Source organism: Mesocricetus auratus, unplaced genomic scaffold, assembly GCF_017639785.1.
Source record: "Mesocricetus auratus isolate SY011 unplaced genomic scaffold, BCM_Maur_2.0 Super-Scaffold_100028, whole genome shotgun sequence".
Classification (NCBI taxonomy): Eukaryota; Metazoa; Chordata; class Mammalia; order Rodentia; family Cricetidae; genus Mesocricetus; species Mesocricetus auratus.
The window spans coordinates 6,854,249-6,871,778 of record NW_024429209.1 but is presented as its reverse complement, the minus strand read 5'-3'; the positions used below and the strand labels follow the sequence as shown (position 1 = coordinate 6,871,778).

Below are 17,530 nucleotides of genomic sequence, written 5' to 3'. Positions count from 1 at the left end.
GCCCTTGTCCTAATAAAGAAGACTCCAACTCTGCAATGAACATCCCAGTGCTCATGTGAAGTTGGGGGGGGGCTTCCTGCCGACTCAGATGCATTTGCCACAGCCAAATAATTCAGTCTCCCGAACCACCTCTTCCCTTTTTCCTGTTCATGCTGGAAACTTCCTAAGGGACAGGAGCGCTTCTCCTGGTTGTGTTCTGTGGACTTCCTTTTAATGGCCTATATTCCTAACCTATGGGGAATGTCACAGTGGCCTTACCAAGTAAAGATAGGGCTGATGGAGTTGTCATCATTTTACAGAGGAAGGAAGAAAGGCCCTGAGAGGGATTAAACAGCCCCTGATCTATATGACCCCGGAGTGCAGGCACACAGCCTCTTGTTATGACAGTGGGGCTAGCACCCACTGTGGTATGCTACGTAGGCACTGTACCACTGAACTACTTATCCAGCCTTCAGCATATAGTTCCTACTGCATGTCTTATCCCATCTATTCACCCCATATAGAGAGTCCAGCTTGGTGAACCCGTGAGTGAGCTTATTGGGGTTCCTTATCAGAGCATGGGTGACTCAAGGAAGCTGTGTCTCTGCAAGCTCGATGACACTTACACCAGTCACAGTGCCGAGAAGTCTCACTATAGTCAACTGTCTATTGTTTACATGGTGTTGACTGGAATCTCAGGGAGAGGAGGGGCCTCTTGAGGCTCATGAGCTCCCTTACCCCATCCACAAGAGAATGTTAGGGACCAATTTCTGACTAGTGTCTTGCTTCAAGACAGAGATGGTGGTTTACAACTCAGGAGAAACAGCCATGCTCTACCCTTTGTGTTTTTGTGTGTGCATGGTGTTGCACATGTGTGGTGTATGTGTGGGCAGGTACATCTATTGTGCATGCGTGTAGGGGTCAGACGTCGAGGCCAGCTGCTTTCTTCAATAATTCTCCCCTTTTTCTCTCCAGGAAAAGCTTGTTTAATAATTATTGTTGAATTTTGCAATGAATTACTCTACACGTATTACAAAGAGTGGTGTAAATCCATATGTTGAATTGGGAAAACATTCTAAAACACATGCAAAAATTTAGCAAATTGCAAAACAGAATGTAAGGCGGAACTGGGTGCTATTATCTAAATAAAATTTCAATTTGAGGAAATTTTGGAAGAGTGTAGAGAGAATTTCATACACCCAAGGCTTAATTCCTCTTATTAATCTTATACTCTTAACATAGAGCATCTGCCATTTGTCTTCTGTAGCATTTTGCTCGTCAAAATGTACAAAATTACAGTCATCTCCACCTTACTAGTTGAGCCAGAATCTCTTATTGAACTGGGAGCTTACTAATTCTTCTGGCAGGTGCCAAGATTATTCCTGGGTTCTTCTCCCCAACACTGAGACTATGAATGTGTGCGGCCACACCTGGGTGTTTTTTTTTTTCCCTTTTTTTGTGGGTGCTACAAATCTGAACTCAGGCCCTCATGCTTCTGTAGTAAACACTCTACTGACTGAGCCATTTTCCAAGTCAGTACTATATCTTTTAAAGTCATTCGAGGAGACTTCTAATTAACTATCCAGTTAATTATTAAATATTCAGTTCCCATATAGGGTAGGACATGCCCAGGCCACAAGAATGCCTGTTTGGGGAAGGTTGTTTTCAGGCTGCCTAGGTAGAGTTTTAATCTGCTCAGGTGTCACCCTCAGAAAGCAGAACAAGTACTCCTGAACACAGAGGGTACTGGGAGAAGCCATGTAGATAGGGAACCGGAGTCAAAGGCAAGCACTCTCCCTTCCAGCCCTCAGTCTTCCCACCTAGAGTCTAGCTGATGGGGTGGAGGAGTGTGGGTGTCCTATGAGCACAGGCTTGGATCCCCAGCTGTTTTTCTCAGTCCCCAGGAACAGTTGTTAAGTGTCAGGAGTGACCCTGGGGGCTGCAGAGTCTGACCCTAATCCTTCAGCAACCCCGCCCCTCATGCCTCCACCTAGTGGCAACATCACCATTCCTGCCTCTGCTTTTGGTTCTGGTTGAAGATGTTAAACTTTGGGTGCATCTGAAACACTCACATACAAGCTCCCACAAATGATTTCCTCCCAACATTAACATATTTCCTTTTGAACCCCTGTGAGGCTTTTCTCCAAAGTAATGGATTTTTCTCCCACCCCCAAATGTATTCAAATCTGGCCTCGGTTAAGTCAGAAGATTCCTATCGGCCCAGCAGGGCTTCCCTCCTGTTTCCTCACAAATCAGCATCCTTTTTATTTTCCCCTCAGATCTCTGGGTAAAAGGGAAGCTTTCTTTGCAAGAGTTTCACTGGGATGGACAGACAGACAGACTCGGTGTGGCTGGGCCTTTGATAGCCAAGAACACAAGATTTGACTTCAGGGGGCTCAGAAACTTCATCAGCCCAGGAGGACGATTCAGAGTATATACAGGAAGGATCCTGCTGAAACAGCCCTTTGAAACCCTGCCCCCACCCCCAATGATGTTTGATGTGCCTTGTTGCCTTTTAGCCTAAGCTGTACCTTTGGCATCAAAACTACCTTTTGAAAAAAAAATTAGCTGTATTTTAGGGCACAGAAAGTATAAATTTAATATTAAGTCTTAATGGGGAAGGTCTTTGAAAAGGTATTTCTGGGCCTGGGATCATTTATTACCCCTCCTGATCTAGCAACACAAGTTTTCCTCTATCCACAACCCTCTTTTGATACTTAATTCTCCTCTTTTCCAATTCTGGGCCTCTGTGATGACAGGTCAGGGAGCGGTGTTCCACATGGGGAGCAGTGACTTCCAGCAAATGGACACTGCTCCTTAAACTACCCATCAGTTTCAGGGCTTTATTTGTGGCGTTTAAAGTGGGGTGATCCAGGCTGGCAGAGCAGGTGCCCACAGGCTTACTGGTATTGATAGCTGGATCTGTAGTCTGGTTGCCTCAGAGAGGACAGAACACTCAGGGTCCAGAGGGACTTCAGGGAGAGATGGACAAGTAGTTGCCTATAGATCATGGATCCCCAGGGGCCAGACTGGTCAGATTTCAAATGACTTTCTAAGCTCTTCCTCCAGGAGCACCTCACCCCTTCCTTCTCTGGACCAAGCCATCTAGTACCAAGGACAGCTCTGTCCACTCTCTGCTCTCTAGTTGGCATCTTGGAGTTAAGGGAGGCTTCCCAGTTAAAAGGGAACTTAAATTCCTGGGAAGGAGTACCATGCCCCTGTAAGCAGGGTCCAGCATCCAGACAAAGCAATCCTGTTGTGCAGAAGCACTTGCTGTTTGGGTGTGTGAGGACACTCACTGAGAACCCTGAGGTTGGTTGGGCTGTGTGTGTTTAGTGTGGTTAGAGGCTCGTGGGAGAGCCCTGTGGCTTGACCACCTTAGGTATGATGATGTCTGGTCTAAATGACCACTTCCTCATCCACAGAAACCCATTCCTCTTCTGGTTTCAATGCACGTTTCTGAGTGTGATTCTATACTATCAACCTCTGACATACCACCTCCCATGGCTTCCCACTTCCTTTGGAATAAAGTCACCTCAACCTGGAAAATGAGGCCGTCCACCAGCCCACCCTGTTCCCTTCCCTGTGCTGTTCCTGGCCATACCTCTGCATCTGCTGTCCCATCTGCTCATATTCTTTCTTCTTGGCCTGGCAAATGCCTGCACTTTGACCAGGTCCTTCCTGACCTCCCAGGTGTTGAACTTCCGACACTAACTTTAGCTATGCCTCATATATCTTTAGATTCCACAGCTTCTGGCTATACAGCTCTCTGTACCTTGTCTATCTGTCTCTTTCTAAGATCGTTAGAGATAAAGCCTGGGTCTCACTAATTTTTGCATTATTGTTACCCAACCTCCTTTTGTCACCTTCAATAAATGCTATCAATCTTGGTTTACTAATGAAGAAGCTAAAGCTCAGAGAACTCAACTAACTTTTTAGTGGTCACACAGCTTGGAAGTTGGATACCCTGAGAAACAAGGTAATCTGTAGGAGAAAAGGAGGTTCTTAGGACTCAAAGACCAACTGAAGCCAGAGCTGGTGGCCCAGCGGAAGTTTTACTTGCAGGCAAACCCTTTCATTCTTGTATACCTTCAAGGCAAGGAAGACTACATGAAATGTCCTGCATGTTTTCTGGGGTGGATGCACCCCAGATCTTGGCTGGTGGAGTTGGGATCTCTGAGGCTGAGGGAGGAAAAGGAGCCTACAGACTGAGCAGAATCAGAGAAGTACATGGGACATCTTCCAGGTCCCCCAGTACCTCTACCCAGTTCTAAGAAAGTGGAGAGAGAAAGGAAGCCCCAGCTCATGACTCCCACTGATTCACATCAGCTCCCCACACCCTGTCTGCCTCAAGGCATTAGCCCTTTATGACTTCATATTAATCTGCAGGCACTTATTGCTCTGCAAGGCTGTTTTGACAAAAGTTCATTATCAAGACTGCTAAATGCTTTTAAAGCATTGATTGGGCGAATTATTACATCACTGGGGTAGACACTGTGTTTGAAGATGGATGGTGTTGCTCAGACCATTTGAAATTTCCCTTCTTTTAATTGGATCGATCCCCAGAATAAACGAAGTTTAATTGAATTTTGAGGAAAATTGAGCAGTTGTTTGTGAGTCTCTGTCGATAAGCATTATTTCAATTACATGGTGATAAGTGAGCGGGAGCGGGGTGGTGGTGGGTGGATGGGCTGGGGGAGGTTTTGTCTGCTGCACCACAGACTGGGTGAGTGTTTCCCCGAAGTCAGTCCCACCTCTGGTCCTGCTCATTCAGGAACTCTTTCCTGAAAGTTTACTTTCTGCCAGAGCCAACCTGTAGACCATCTCCTTTCCTGGTGGCTCACACTACCAGAGCCCAGACAGGCGGGCTCTCTCCCTCATGTACGTGCATGTGAATTCTGATTCCCTGATACTGCTACTCCAGGTAAGGATTGCATACATTCTCCAAAGCTCAGTTTCCCCCTTCATCCATGGGAGTGGGATGGCCCCTGCCATGTGACATTGAAACAGCATATAGACATTATTACTCAGCTTTACTGGAAGGTGCTCTAGTCTCAGGCCAGAAGGGAAACAGCCCTGAATGTATATCAGAAGATGAGGGAAGACCTTGTAGTCATCACTGAGTTATCCTTTTCTTCCTTTTCCTTCCCTCCCCACCTCCCTCCCTCCCTTCCTTCCAACATGGTCTCACTATACAGCTCAGGCTGTAGGCTGAGGTGGCAACATGTTCATTAAGTATGAGATGCATAGGCCATTGTAGTTGGTGTCTGATAAGCAGAGGAAGTTACAGGTCAGCAAAGGACTGACCACAGATGAGCATGGGACCAAATTCATATCTACAGAGCTCTGTCTAGGGCCTGGTCCATTTGATCAATTTTCCTTCAGTCTTTCTTGGAGTCCTGGGTAGATCAATGTGAAAGCATCTTGTGCCCTCTGCTTTCTGGGACCATTATGAGAAAGCAGCAGTAGAATTGCTGGGATTTGTTGAGAGTCTCCACATCCTACAGAGTGGAGCCTTCCTAAGCTGGGTGAATCTTTCTCTGGACTTCCTGTACAGAAGGTAACTGAAGGTAGCCAGAGGGTCTCAACTGGGGGGTGATTTGTCCCCTAGTGAACATTTGGCAACGTTCAGAGACATTCTCAGTTATTGAAATTGAAAAGTAATGTTTCTAATATGCTGTGGGTAGAGGCCATGGATGCTATTATTCTTCAGTGCAGAGTCTAGTATTCTAATCAAAGAATTGTTGAGTCAGTAGGGTTGAGTCTAAGTCAGGTCCCCCAGGTAGTCCTGGGTGGTGGACACTGGCCCTTTTACTCTCACAGCTAATATGGGACAAAGTTGAGGTCTGCCTTTCACAAGCCATGGGAAACTTCCTGGCCAAGCTGCACCACTTTAGCGACTTGATCCCTGGCTTACCCTGTCTTTGCTTTGTCTCTCACATGCTGTACCTACTGACTTTAGGTAGTGCCATTGCCCTAGATAAGGGTCTCAAGAATGAATGTGTTTCAGGGTGCTTTCTAGAACTTCAGGTTTGCTGTGGCTACATATTAAGCCCCACCTTTTCTCACAAAGCTAAGTACTTGAATAGCATACACCCTGTGTGATATGGTGTGATTTCCACAGTTCTCTCACTCGTCACTGATTGCAAACAATAAAATAAAACATCATGTTTCTACCAAGGCTGCATTGCTGCAGCTAAAATCACCAAAATCAAGTTCATTTCCGTTCATACAAGTGTGTGAAGCAAACTCACTGGAAACAAATGTGTTCCCAGCTTGTGAATTCAGATGGTGGCAAATGGTCTTTGCTTTTCCAGAGTGTCTTTTTACCCCTGGGAACTTCTTGAAAGTGCCTTCTGGACCACTCGAGGTACCTTCAGGCCAATTCCATTTCTCCTGGCTACTCTTCTGGAGATGAAATTTGGAAGAGTGTACACAGCTTGGGGTCCACAGCCTCCTGGCCAGATAGATGTCAAATGAACTGGAAGTCAAGCTATTCCCATGCTTAGATGTATGCTTACATTAATCACACTCTGAAGGCAGTGCTACTCCCAAAGGCTCTGGGGTCTCTCACCACACATGATTCTGTCTATCGTCCTGAGTCCTTTGGTTTTCTTCCTCTATCCAGTAGAGTGTCCCCTTTGCCCTGAATAACCTGTGTCCATGGAGCAATTTTTTTCTTCTATCTCCAGATAGAAGAAATTGCAATTTACAACTGTGAATTTAACATATGCTCCCTGGTTCCAACTCAAACATTGCTTCCTCTGGAAAAATCTTTCTTTCCTCTGGGACTCCCCTGTTGTTTCTGATATTCTCAAAGCACTGTGTCCACACTGCTCTGCAAGCTGGTTGTGCAGTGTAGAGCGGACGGTTATTCATTTACATAACCCACATAAAACCAATGCCCCACGATCAAAGGAATTTGGAACAACTTAAATTATTTAGTGAAATCTCTCAAAGAATGTTAAAGATCTAAATATTAATTCACAGTGGAGCTTCTTGCGTTTTCCTTTCCTCATTCTCTGCCTTCTTCCTCTATCTCTGCCTTTTTTTCTCCTTCGTAATACACGAAAATTCTCTCTGGACAAAACTGCTCATACCCCTTGGCTCCCTTTTCCCTCTCTTCCTCTCAACTTCTTTCCTTCTATGCAGTTTTCCTTCCCTTCCAAATGCAAGCTAAAAAACAGAATCATAGGGTAATTACTAGGAGACTCAGAATCTGCCTGGGACGGCAGCAGACAGAGTCTAAGGGGTAAAAGATAAATGTATCTTCAAGGATGCAGACACCTGTAGCTTCATGGATTTTACCTGTGTTGTTTTCTGGTCTTTACTGATGTTCACTTGAGCCTCACGACCCATGTTTGTCTCCCCACTCTTCTCACACGGAAGCATCACATTAGGTGTGTTGCTAGACATTCATGCTTAGCCGAGGTCCTGTGGATCCGTGCTGAGCAACATGGGGAGTGCATACATGTGCAATCTGAGACTTGTTGCCATCGCTCTCCATTGGGTCTGCATCCATAGAAGTTGCTTCGTTTTTCTCTCCCCTGTGGCTCACATTGATTTGCTTTTGTTTTTCATGTGTAAATGGAGAAGTTATTTTTTATGTGTTCTCCGCATCTAGAAACAGATTTTAATTATACATTTCAATGTTTTTAATGCGAACATATGAGCAGCTATCAAAAGTGCAGATACATGTGCCACTTTTCCAACTGTTTGTCACAATATTTACTTTTTTTGTAAAGCATTCTGGGGATACTGTCTCACATGTCCACACTTTGGAGGCTGTTTTGGATTGTCTGCCAGTGGCATGGTCATTGCTTTGAAAGCTGAGAGAGGGCCTAGGGTTTGTACTGTCATTGTTTGAGTGGGTAGGGTTTGGAATATATTGTAATACTTCTGCCTAAGATGCCTGTACATTAGGAATGGAGGTGGCGTTGACTTTTCAGGCAGAACTTCCAATACACCATCAGTGATGCCTCAGGGGTGGTATGGGCCCGTCTGCCTACCTGCCCACTTTCCTCCCTCCCTTTCACCATTTATCAGATAGTTCTGTAATATACTCAGTACTCAGTCTGGTAACAGAAACTGACTAGAGGCTTTGGGACAGGGCAACTCCAAGTCACCATAGGATTAGGTGGTCACAGAAAGGTGTATACAAATGGTATACAGATAGTAGAGACCTGAGGTATACTGGCTAGTTTTATGTCAATTGCATATAAACTAGAGTCATTAGACAGGAGGGAGTCTCAATTGAGAAAATGTCTCCAAAGGATCAGGCAGTGGGCAAGCCTGTAGGGTATTTTCTTAGTTAGTAATTGACATGGGTGAGCCCAACCCTGGGCTGGAGGTCCTGGGTTCTATAAGAAAGCAGGCTGAGCAAGCCATGCGGAGCAAGCCAGTAAAGCAGCACCCCTCCATGTCCTCTGCATGAGCTCCTGCCCTGTTTGAGTGCCTACTCTCACTGCCTTTGATGAAGTGTTATATGGAACTGTGAGTGAAATAAACCCTTCCCACCCCAACTTGCATTTGGTTATGGTGTTTCATTGCAGCAATGGTGACCCTTAGTAGGACATGAGGCTTAGTGTCTTATGCACAGAGTGATGGGAGGTCTTCTTTCTCCTTAGGAGAGAGGAGCAATCCATTATCCTGAGTTAGGGTTTTAAGGTTTGCCATGGTTTGCATAGTAGTCAGGCAAAGACTTTCTCCTCCATGTCCAGGTGGACACTATTCTTGCCTACTCCAATGAGTTAGCCTTTGTCCTGTGCAAAAGTAATACTCTTTGCTCTGAGACTTAGCTTTGGTTCAAAACCAATCTCTGCCCTAGAGTTCAGTCTAATCCTAGATGTCTACAGGCCCGGAAGTGACTTTTGTGTGCTCCTGAGGCTGTAAGGTTGGGTCAATGGCTGCATGGTGTATGTATGCACTTCGAGTGCGAGTGCATGTGTGCGTGCATGCGTGTGTGTGTGTGTGTGTGTGTGTGTGTGTGTGTTATGCATGTGCATGTGAGTGTCATTATTTAAGAGCCATACACAATGATTTCAGAGACAGTCTGTCATTGGCCTGGAAGTCATCAAGCAGGCTAGGCTGGCAGAACAATGAACCCCAGGAATCTTTATCTGCCAGTCTTTACCTCCTCAGCCAGTGTGACACCTACCTACTTTTCCCAGCAGGGGGCTGTACATACAGAGCATGACTCAAACACAAGGAATCAGATACGATTTCTTACCTGTGTGAAGTCAAATGGGCCAGGCATGAGAAGGACAGGTGTGCTCCAATAGCCGAGGGCCATGCCTGGCCAGGACACCTCCTATTTAGATCACCGGTCACTGTAACCTTTCTGATTTCCCAGGTCTCATTTTCTGGGTATCTGCCACCTACCTTGAGTTTCCCCCTGGGTAGCCCAGAAGTGCAAGCATGATTCCAGAAGTTTAGATAGAGTTCTTACTGCCTGACCCAAGTATAATCTCAAAACGGTTAGTGCTCTAGGTTACACCTGCTTATTAGTTTGTAGTTCTGGAGACACCTCACCCAACCAGTGTGACCCTTCTTATGATTGCATTGGGCCCCCTGGATGATTCAGGAAAATCTTCCCATCTTAATGTCCTCAATCATTTACCAAGTCTCCTTTGTCATATTAGGTTTTGGTAGTCTGGATGTGGACATCTTTTGGGGACTCATTCTAGCTACCACAGACTTTTTCCCCCCAGGCTCTGGATTTCTCTTTTCCTCCTTGAAAATCCCAAACTCCTAAAATCTCTGCCTTTCTCCCCATCAAGGTTTCTTTCTCTTTCTTTTTTTCTTTGTTTTTTGAGATAGAGTTTCTCTGTATAGCCCTGGCTGTCCTGGAACTTGTTCTGTAGACCAGACTGGTCTCAAACTTAGAGATTCACCTGCCCCTGGCTCCCCAATGCTGTAAAAGCATGTGCTGCCATGCCTGGCTAGATCTGTAACATTTAAATCTCAGAAGAAACCTTGAAACTTACTTATTGGTGGATTGTAAATCACAGGGCAGCCCCTATCCCTGCCTTGGGAGCCTGGGGGCAGTGATAGGAATAAAGGCATCAAGTCCCCCTTTGCATCAGCACCATGTTGAGGTCCCCTCTAGGCCAATCTGGTTCTCAGGGTTGTGCTTAATATTTGCCGCCTGGCCTGCTGGGCTTTAAGTCTTCAAGTGTAATTTAGGACAATTAAAATGAAGTGTTAGCACACGGCGTGTTTCCCTTGCGATGGATGATGATTCTCTAGTATTGTGTGTAGCTGAGCAGCTGGGTCCCTTGATCCATCAGAGGCAGGCAATGCCAGCCTCCAAGCTCATGGCTGATCTCCCACGCAGAATGAATTAACGTGGCAGATATAATTTCCCTGGGTCAGCATGCTTCACCCTGCAGATCCATCTCGGTTGGAGTGCGGGGGAGGCAGAGTGAAGCCACCTGCTTGCCTGGCCATAGAGACTTTGTCTATGATTCTCTGCCTACCTCCTCCCCCCAGCACCAGTTTCAGCTTAGAGCTGAGAATTGCTCTCTCCTGCCTAATCACAGGGGGGAGGGGACTCAATCAACTTGGGTGTAAAATTCTAGAGTCCTTTGGAAAATGCAATTGGAACTGAATCCAGCCTGTTAACATCTCCTAGTTAATTATCATAGGCTGTATTTTTGGCATCAGGGCTGAGCTGGGGGGGGTAGTGGTGGTGTTGGGGTGGGATCTTCGTCACAATACCAGTTTTAGGAGTCGTTTATCTTGTCTTTTAGACTAATTATCCCAAACTCACCACTAGGCTGTCACACTTACATGCTCCAATAAATGTAGTTTTAAATCAGCCACTGACTTTGTGGCTGGGGTGGCAGCGTCCCTGGTTCATGTCTAACTAGGGCCATCCATCTGCAATCATGGCACTGAGGGGAGGTGGCACTGTTCGGCCTGTATGAATGATCATGCTTATTTATATGCAAATACATTTGACAAATCAATAATGTATGATTTAGCTGTTCAGTGTGTGTTAGTACATGGGCTGGCTATCCCAGGTAGGGGGTCCTGGGAAGGGTCTTTTGACCTCTGGTTCCTTCCAATAGCCTTCTATTATATCAGCCCTTCTCTGCTTCTACAGCTTCCAAGATTCTCAAGTTCAAGGCTCTCTTTTCCCTTGCTCAGACCAAGAATTTGTTCCTCTGTCTTCATCCCTATCTTGGGCTCTACTTTAGTTAGGACTTGTCCCTTTTATTAGACTAAACACACTATTCAGCAAATATTTATTGTGTATTTACTATCGTATTTCTGACTATATATATTTATATCTACATACTGTTATGGTTTTTGTTGCTGTGACCAACTTGACACAAAACTTAAGTAGGGAAGGATTTACTTTGGTTTCAGTGGGGAAGGCATGGTAACAGCAGCAGGAGGCAATGGGTGGGTCACATTACTATAGTCAGGAAGTGAGGTAGGGCTATAAAATCTCAAGACTCGGCCCTAGTGATCCACTTCCTGCAGTGGTTCACCTACGACAGGCAGCACCACCAGCTGGGAACAAAATGGTGAAACATATGAGCTCATGGGGCCATTTCACATGTAGCCCACAACAGTCCATGTATGGAACAAACCCTTTGACTATATATACATTTTCTAAGCGTATTTCTGGAGTGCTTTGTATGTAGTAACCCATAGTCCCCTTAATGAGTTGGTGTCAGACCCATTTTACAGACAGGGAAACTGGGGCACTTGATCGTCCAAAACTGTACAGCAAGAGAGCATGTTTTGAGAGGCAAAATCAGGCTGGGCTAGTCTCTGCTTTTATCTTCTGGTCTTTGTTGTGAAGTGTAGAGTCTGTATCCTTCAGAAGCTTCTGGAAGAGTGGCTCTCAACCTGTGGGTCATGACCCCTGAAGGGGTCACATTTTAGATATTCTGCATATCAGTTATTTACATTAGAATTCATAACAGTGGCAAGATTACGGTTATGAGATAGCAATGAAAATAATTTTATGTGAGGAACTGTGTTAAAGGGTAGCAGCATTGGGAAGGTTGAGAACCACTGCTTTAGAGTATGGCTTGTCTGGGGGCTGACTCAGAGTCTGGCTTCATCTCTCCATTTCACTTAGATCCATCCACCCTTGCTGATGGGTAGGTTCGGAGCCACTGTATCCTCAGGCAGTCCTCTCCTCCACTCTACAGTAGTTCCCTGTGCCTCTCGGAAACAAGCCTGTGTCTCTGCACAGCCCACTCTGAGTTATAGCCAAATTGAGCTACTGCCCAAACTGTTTCCTCAGCTGAACTCTCCTCTTTGCTGAGACAACTTCCTCCTTCAAGTCTCTGTGTGCATTTCCCTTCCTCTAAGATACCTTAATAGATTCTGGTAAAGCAAAGTAGCTGCCCCTCATTTGGCTTCCATTTGCGCCATGTGTAACTACTTTCCAAGATGGCTCCCAATGATCCTAGCTTCCTTGTACTCATGTCCTTCTTGTACACTCCTATACCATGCCATTTATTCAGTGATTAATAGGATACAGCCGAAGTGATGGTTTGTGACTTCTGTATGTAGCTCTTAAGAGACACCAGTGCTTGCTTGCTTTTCTCTCTCTCTCTCTCTCTCTCTCTCTCTCTCTCTCTCTCTCTCTCTCTCTCTCTCTCTCTCTCTCTCTCTTCCTTTCTTTCTCTCCCCCCTCTCTTTCTTCCTTCCTTTCCCTCCCTCCCTCCCTTCCTTCCTTCCTCTTCCTCCTCCTCCTCCTCCTCCTCCTCCTCCTTCTCTTCTTCGTCTTGATCTCTTGCATGTTGGGAGGGCACTTGGCTCTTTGCAAGGCCAATGTGGCGAGGAGATGAAGTCTCCTGCAAATGACAGTGCGGGCATCAGACTCTCTCTAGCTCCAGTGCATCCCTCCAGTCATTACAGCTGGGCTGACAGCCACCTTATGAGAAATCCTGGACAAACTCAATCAGTCAAAGCAGTTCTAAGCTCCTGGCACACAGGAGTTGTGTTCCATAATAAACATTTACTGTTTGAAGCCACTAAGCTTGGAATAATTTGTTAAGCAGTCATAGATATTGACTATATCGAATATATTCCCATTTCAATATTTTTCCACTTGTTTGTGGGCTCCCAGAGGGTAGGACTGTGTCTTTTTCTCAGGCTTGTCCTTATTACTTGGCAAGAGTCCTGGCGCCTATCAGGTTTTTACCTGTCTGATTCTAAGGAAGGGGGTTTGCAGACCATTTACAGGGAGGGACTTGGATGATTCCTGATTCGATTTCTTAGAAAGAGTGCTGTCTTCCCAGAGAGAACCATGCCATTCTCCATTCTCTCCTCTCTGTTCCTTTCACATGACTTGGAAGTCACCATGGGGTAGCTTGACCAGGTTCCCTTCTCCTTAGACATTCCCAAGATCCTGAAGCAAGTGGCAGGAAGATATTTTGCTGACTTGTAAAAGCATTGACAATCTGTGCCCAGATGCTTGGGGGTAGGTCATCAATTCCAGTTAGTAGTTCCCTTCCTGGCTGTGGAGGCTGTTCCTGCTGCATTCCTGGACCATTAGTACTCGTTCTCCTTAGCACTGGAGCCAGTCGCAGCTCTGGGTTGGAGACATTCACTTCCTGCAGGGCTCATGGCTATGAAATATTCAGTGACAGTGACTTCTCTCATATTTCTTCATATTCAGGGTGGCTACTCAATTGATATGTAAATAAAGTGCACTAGCATTGAGCCTGTCCCACGCTGCATTATTTAAGCCTCAAAACGATGCATCATCCGTCATGGGGCCCATTGGAGGGACCCTGCTGGGCGCTGGGCAATAAAGCCCGCAAGAGCCTCATCAGAAGCAGCGGGTGGCCTAGTGGAAGTTCATTTATGCATGAAATATTCAGCCCACAACAGTACCAGTCTTAAACATCAGTAATTGGGGGGTTTCTATTGCTCCTAACTAGTGCCTCTAAATTATTGCAAAAGACTGGCCAATTTACAAATTACACATATTTGTCATGCTCTTATACCTTTCCTGAGCTAGCTGAAACTGCCTGTGTTGTGGCTGTGCACATACTTGCCATGGTGAGCGGTGCCCAGAGGAGCTGGCTCATCCGTGGAGCAGAGTGGAACCTGCATCACACGTGCAAGCCCTGCCTGCCATTCACCTTCTAATCCCAATAGATGACAATGGCCCCTTTATGGACCACTCACTGCCTCCTTCTGCTGAGGCCAGGTATCTGAAGGAGCCAAACATACCCCAGGATTTCCTGGCTCCACTATTTGCTCTTTCATGTTCTTGCATAGCTCTGTGTTAGGTGATTTCCCATCCAACAAATATTTACAAAACATCTGGGTGAGATGTTGGGGCACAACATAGACCCAAAGCAGAGGTCTTCAAGGAGCTCATAGTTCCGTTTGGATTGCTGAACACTGGAGTGCTGTCTGCAGTTGGGTTCTCCTAGGCAGACTCAGCCTGTAGGCTGCAAATGGTTTACTTGGGAGATAACCTCAGGAAACAGTACTTGGGAATGGGAACATGGGGTGGGGAAGGGAAGACGTTTCTGGAGGAAGTGTTAGTAAGGATGACAGCTGGTGCTCAGCCTCAAGGGCCTCATGAGAGGTATTGAATACAAGAGAGTTACCCCATTAAAGGGGGAGGGGGCTGGGGTATGCATCTAACCTTAGGGGGACACTGTAGAGAGGTTTCCTCATTGTGCAGTGGGAGGATGCTGGCAAAGGCAGTGGGTTTGGCATCTTCCCCAGCATCACCTGAGGGAACCAGCAAGTGTCTTATGACCATCTGGACGAGGCAGGTTTTTTCTTCTCTGGATTCTGGCACAGTCCCTATGGGCATTGGAACTTCAGGTTGTCTGGGATAAGGTGGGGGTGTGGAGGCCCCTGTGGGGGTGGCTGCTAACCTTTTTGGCAAAGGGGCTCCTGCCCTTTGGATGAGTGCTGCCAACATTGGGCAAGAGTGGGAACAACACCGATGATGGAAAAGCTCTGATTATCCCAAGAATGTGTTTTTACCCAGCTGGTGACACTTTCGGGTCTCAGTGAAGTCACCTCCTCAGAGAGGACTTTGCCACCACTGATCTGGAAGACCACCCCACCCCTTACTCACCTGCTTGCCTTTGTTGTTCTGTTCCCCACTCCCAGGAATGAATGGCCAATCTGTCCTACTTGCTCCTGCACCCAGGCAACTCACTCAACACCAGGCTCACAGAGGGGCTTCAGGGATTGTTGCTCCAAGGGGCAGCAAGTGCATGAGGTAGGTGCTTTGATCCCTCCTGTCACAGACATAGGGTTGGGAGAAATTGGGGAGTAGACCATGTGGTGGGGTCAGGGCTGGAACTGAAGCATTGACCCCAGTGTTCTTCAGCAAGCAGGGCCTCATGTTTCCCTTCTAAATCCTCAGCACCCCACAAGCATTATCATCCCTTTGAACTGGGGAATCTCCTGGAGGCCAAATTCAGCACTGAGAGACACAGGACATGAGTTTCTGAAAGCTCATCTGTATCCCTGCTCATGCCAGGCCCAGCAGGCTAAAGTATGGATGCTGTGTGAGGAAGCTGTTTCCTGCCCCCGCAGGGACATACTGCTGGGCACTGAATCTCCAGTCTCAGCTATTAAAGGAATTCAAGTTCCTGGGGGAGAGAAAAGATCCAGGAAACCCTTCAGGACCAACGTATTTTTTTTGGATAACTCCTTAAAGGCATTTCCTGTACAGGTACCCATTTCCTTTTCTTTTATCTTTTATTACCATGTATTAATTACACATGATATTGGATTTTATTATGACATTTCCATATATATGTATACTTTCTCTCTCTCTCTCTCTCTCTCTCTCTCTCTCTCTCACACACACACACACACACACACACATATATTCAATATTACCTTCTCTTATTTCCTCCTATCCCTTTCTTTTCCCAGCAACTAGTCACCCTTCTACTTGTGTGTGTGTGTGTGTGTGTGTGAGAGAGAGAGAGAGAGAGAGAGAGAGAGAGAGAGAGAGAGAGAGAGACTCTGAAATTAGTTTCACTTATAGGAGCATGGGTAGTTTACTATTTGGTACACTATTGAAAGAAATGTTCTGTCCCCTAGCAATCATGAGGGATGAATGGGTGGGGTTTCTTGAATATGTCTCTCCTCCATGATGAGGCTCCATCTTGTACAGGTTTTGTGCAGGCAATCACAGCTTCACTATCCATCTTATGTCCAGAAGACAGTATTCTACTCCTCTCTCTGGCTTTTATATTCTTTTTTTTTTTTTAATGAGACAGGGTTTCTCTGTATTGTTTTGGAGGCTGTCGGTCCAGCCGGGCCTCGAACTCACAGAGATCCGCCTGCCTCTGCCTCCAGAGTGCTGGGATTAAAGGCACGCGCCACCACCGCCCGGCGGCTTTTACATTATTTCTGCCCCCTTTTCCATGACGATCTCTGAGCCTTGGGGGGGGCATGGGGAGGGTGATATAGATGTCCTAATCACAGCTGAACATTCAATAGTCACTTATTCTCATCGATCTAACCAGATATAAATATTTGCAATAGCAAATGCCCATGACTAAAAGAAGGCTCTCTGACCAAATTTGACAGCAGCTCTAATCTATGGGCATAAACATAATTTATCAGAAGACAGTTATCTATTTAGCCAAGCAACAGCAGTTGCTTCCTCACTAGAGCCTATGACCTCCTTAGCTGTGGGCTTTGGACCATGTTTATGGTAGTAGATGTGATTTCTTTCCTGTGGAATGAAATCAAATCCAAGTAGAGGGTGGTTGACTATCCCCATAAGAGACTTGCCACTCCACAGTTTTGCCAGGCAGGTGATCAGTGTACCAAGCAGGACACACAGTTGAGTAAGACCAATGATGAGAATTTTCCCCAAACAAACAACCTGCTTAATACTTTCAAGGGTGTAGGCCTTTCTTTGTTCCTCTTTGCAATGGACTGGAATTTCTTACTCTTTTGAAAATTGGTATATATGAGTCTAAGTAAAATTAGATAAAATAACAAAAATATGAAATGATTTTAGCTTTATTCACTCATTTTTATTATCTATCTATCTATCTATCTATCTATCTATCTATCTATATTTGAGACAGAGTATTTCAAATGATCTAGAATTCACCATGTAGTCCAGGCTGACCTTGAACTTATGGAAAACCTGCTTTAGACTCAAAATGCTAGGAATACAAGTATGAGCCATCATGCCAGGTTTATGATTTCATATTTATAGGAAGTCACAGTGATAATTGAAAAGGATTTCTATGTACAACTCTACCAAGATTTCCTCAGAGCTGATACATTATTGTGTTTCTTTGTTTATGTATGTGTGCATACACATATAAATAAATATTTTCTAAACTGTTTGGTAGGAAATAGTGTACCTTTCTTTGCTGATTCTGTGCCCAAGCTCTACAGCTCCACAGCTATGAAAGATACCATTCTGTTTTCTCCTCCTCCTCCTTAAGATTTACTTTTATATTTATTTATTTGTGTGTGAGTATCTGTGTGTGTGTATGTGTGTGTGTGTGTGTGTGTGTGTGTTTGTCTACATACGTGTGGGTGCTCTTGGAAGCCGGAAAAGGGTGTT

At 45.6% G+C, this 17,530-nt stretch overlaps 1 long non-coding RNA gene across 4 annotated transcripts in view; it reads left to right on the top strand.

Annotated features, from left to right (window-relative positions):
* Nucleotides 1-17,530, top strand: part of LOC110343263 — a 184,818-nt gene that overhangs the window by 38,115 nt on the left and 129,173 nt on the right. For all 4 annotated transcript variants that reach the window (XR_005871520.1, XR_005871521.1, XR_005871522.1 and 1 more), the window contains exons 5-6: nucleotides 15,091-15,202; nucleotides 15,350-15,661. This is a non-coding gene — a long non-coding RNA (uncharacterized LOC110343263). The remainder of the gene's footprint in view (nucleotides 1-15,090; nucleotides 15,203-15,349; nucleotides 15,662-17,530) is intronic.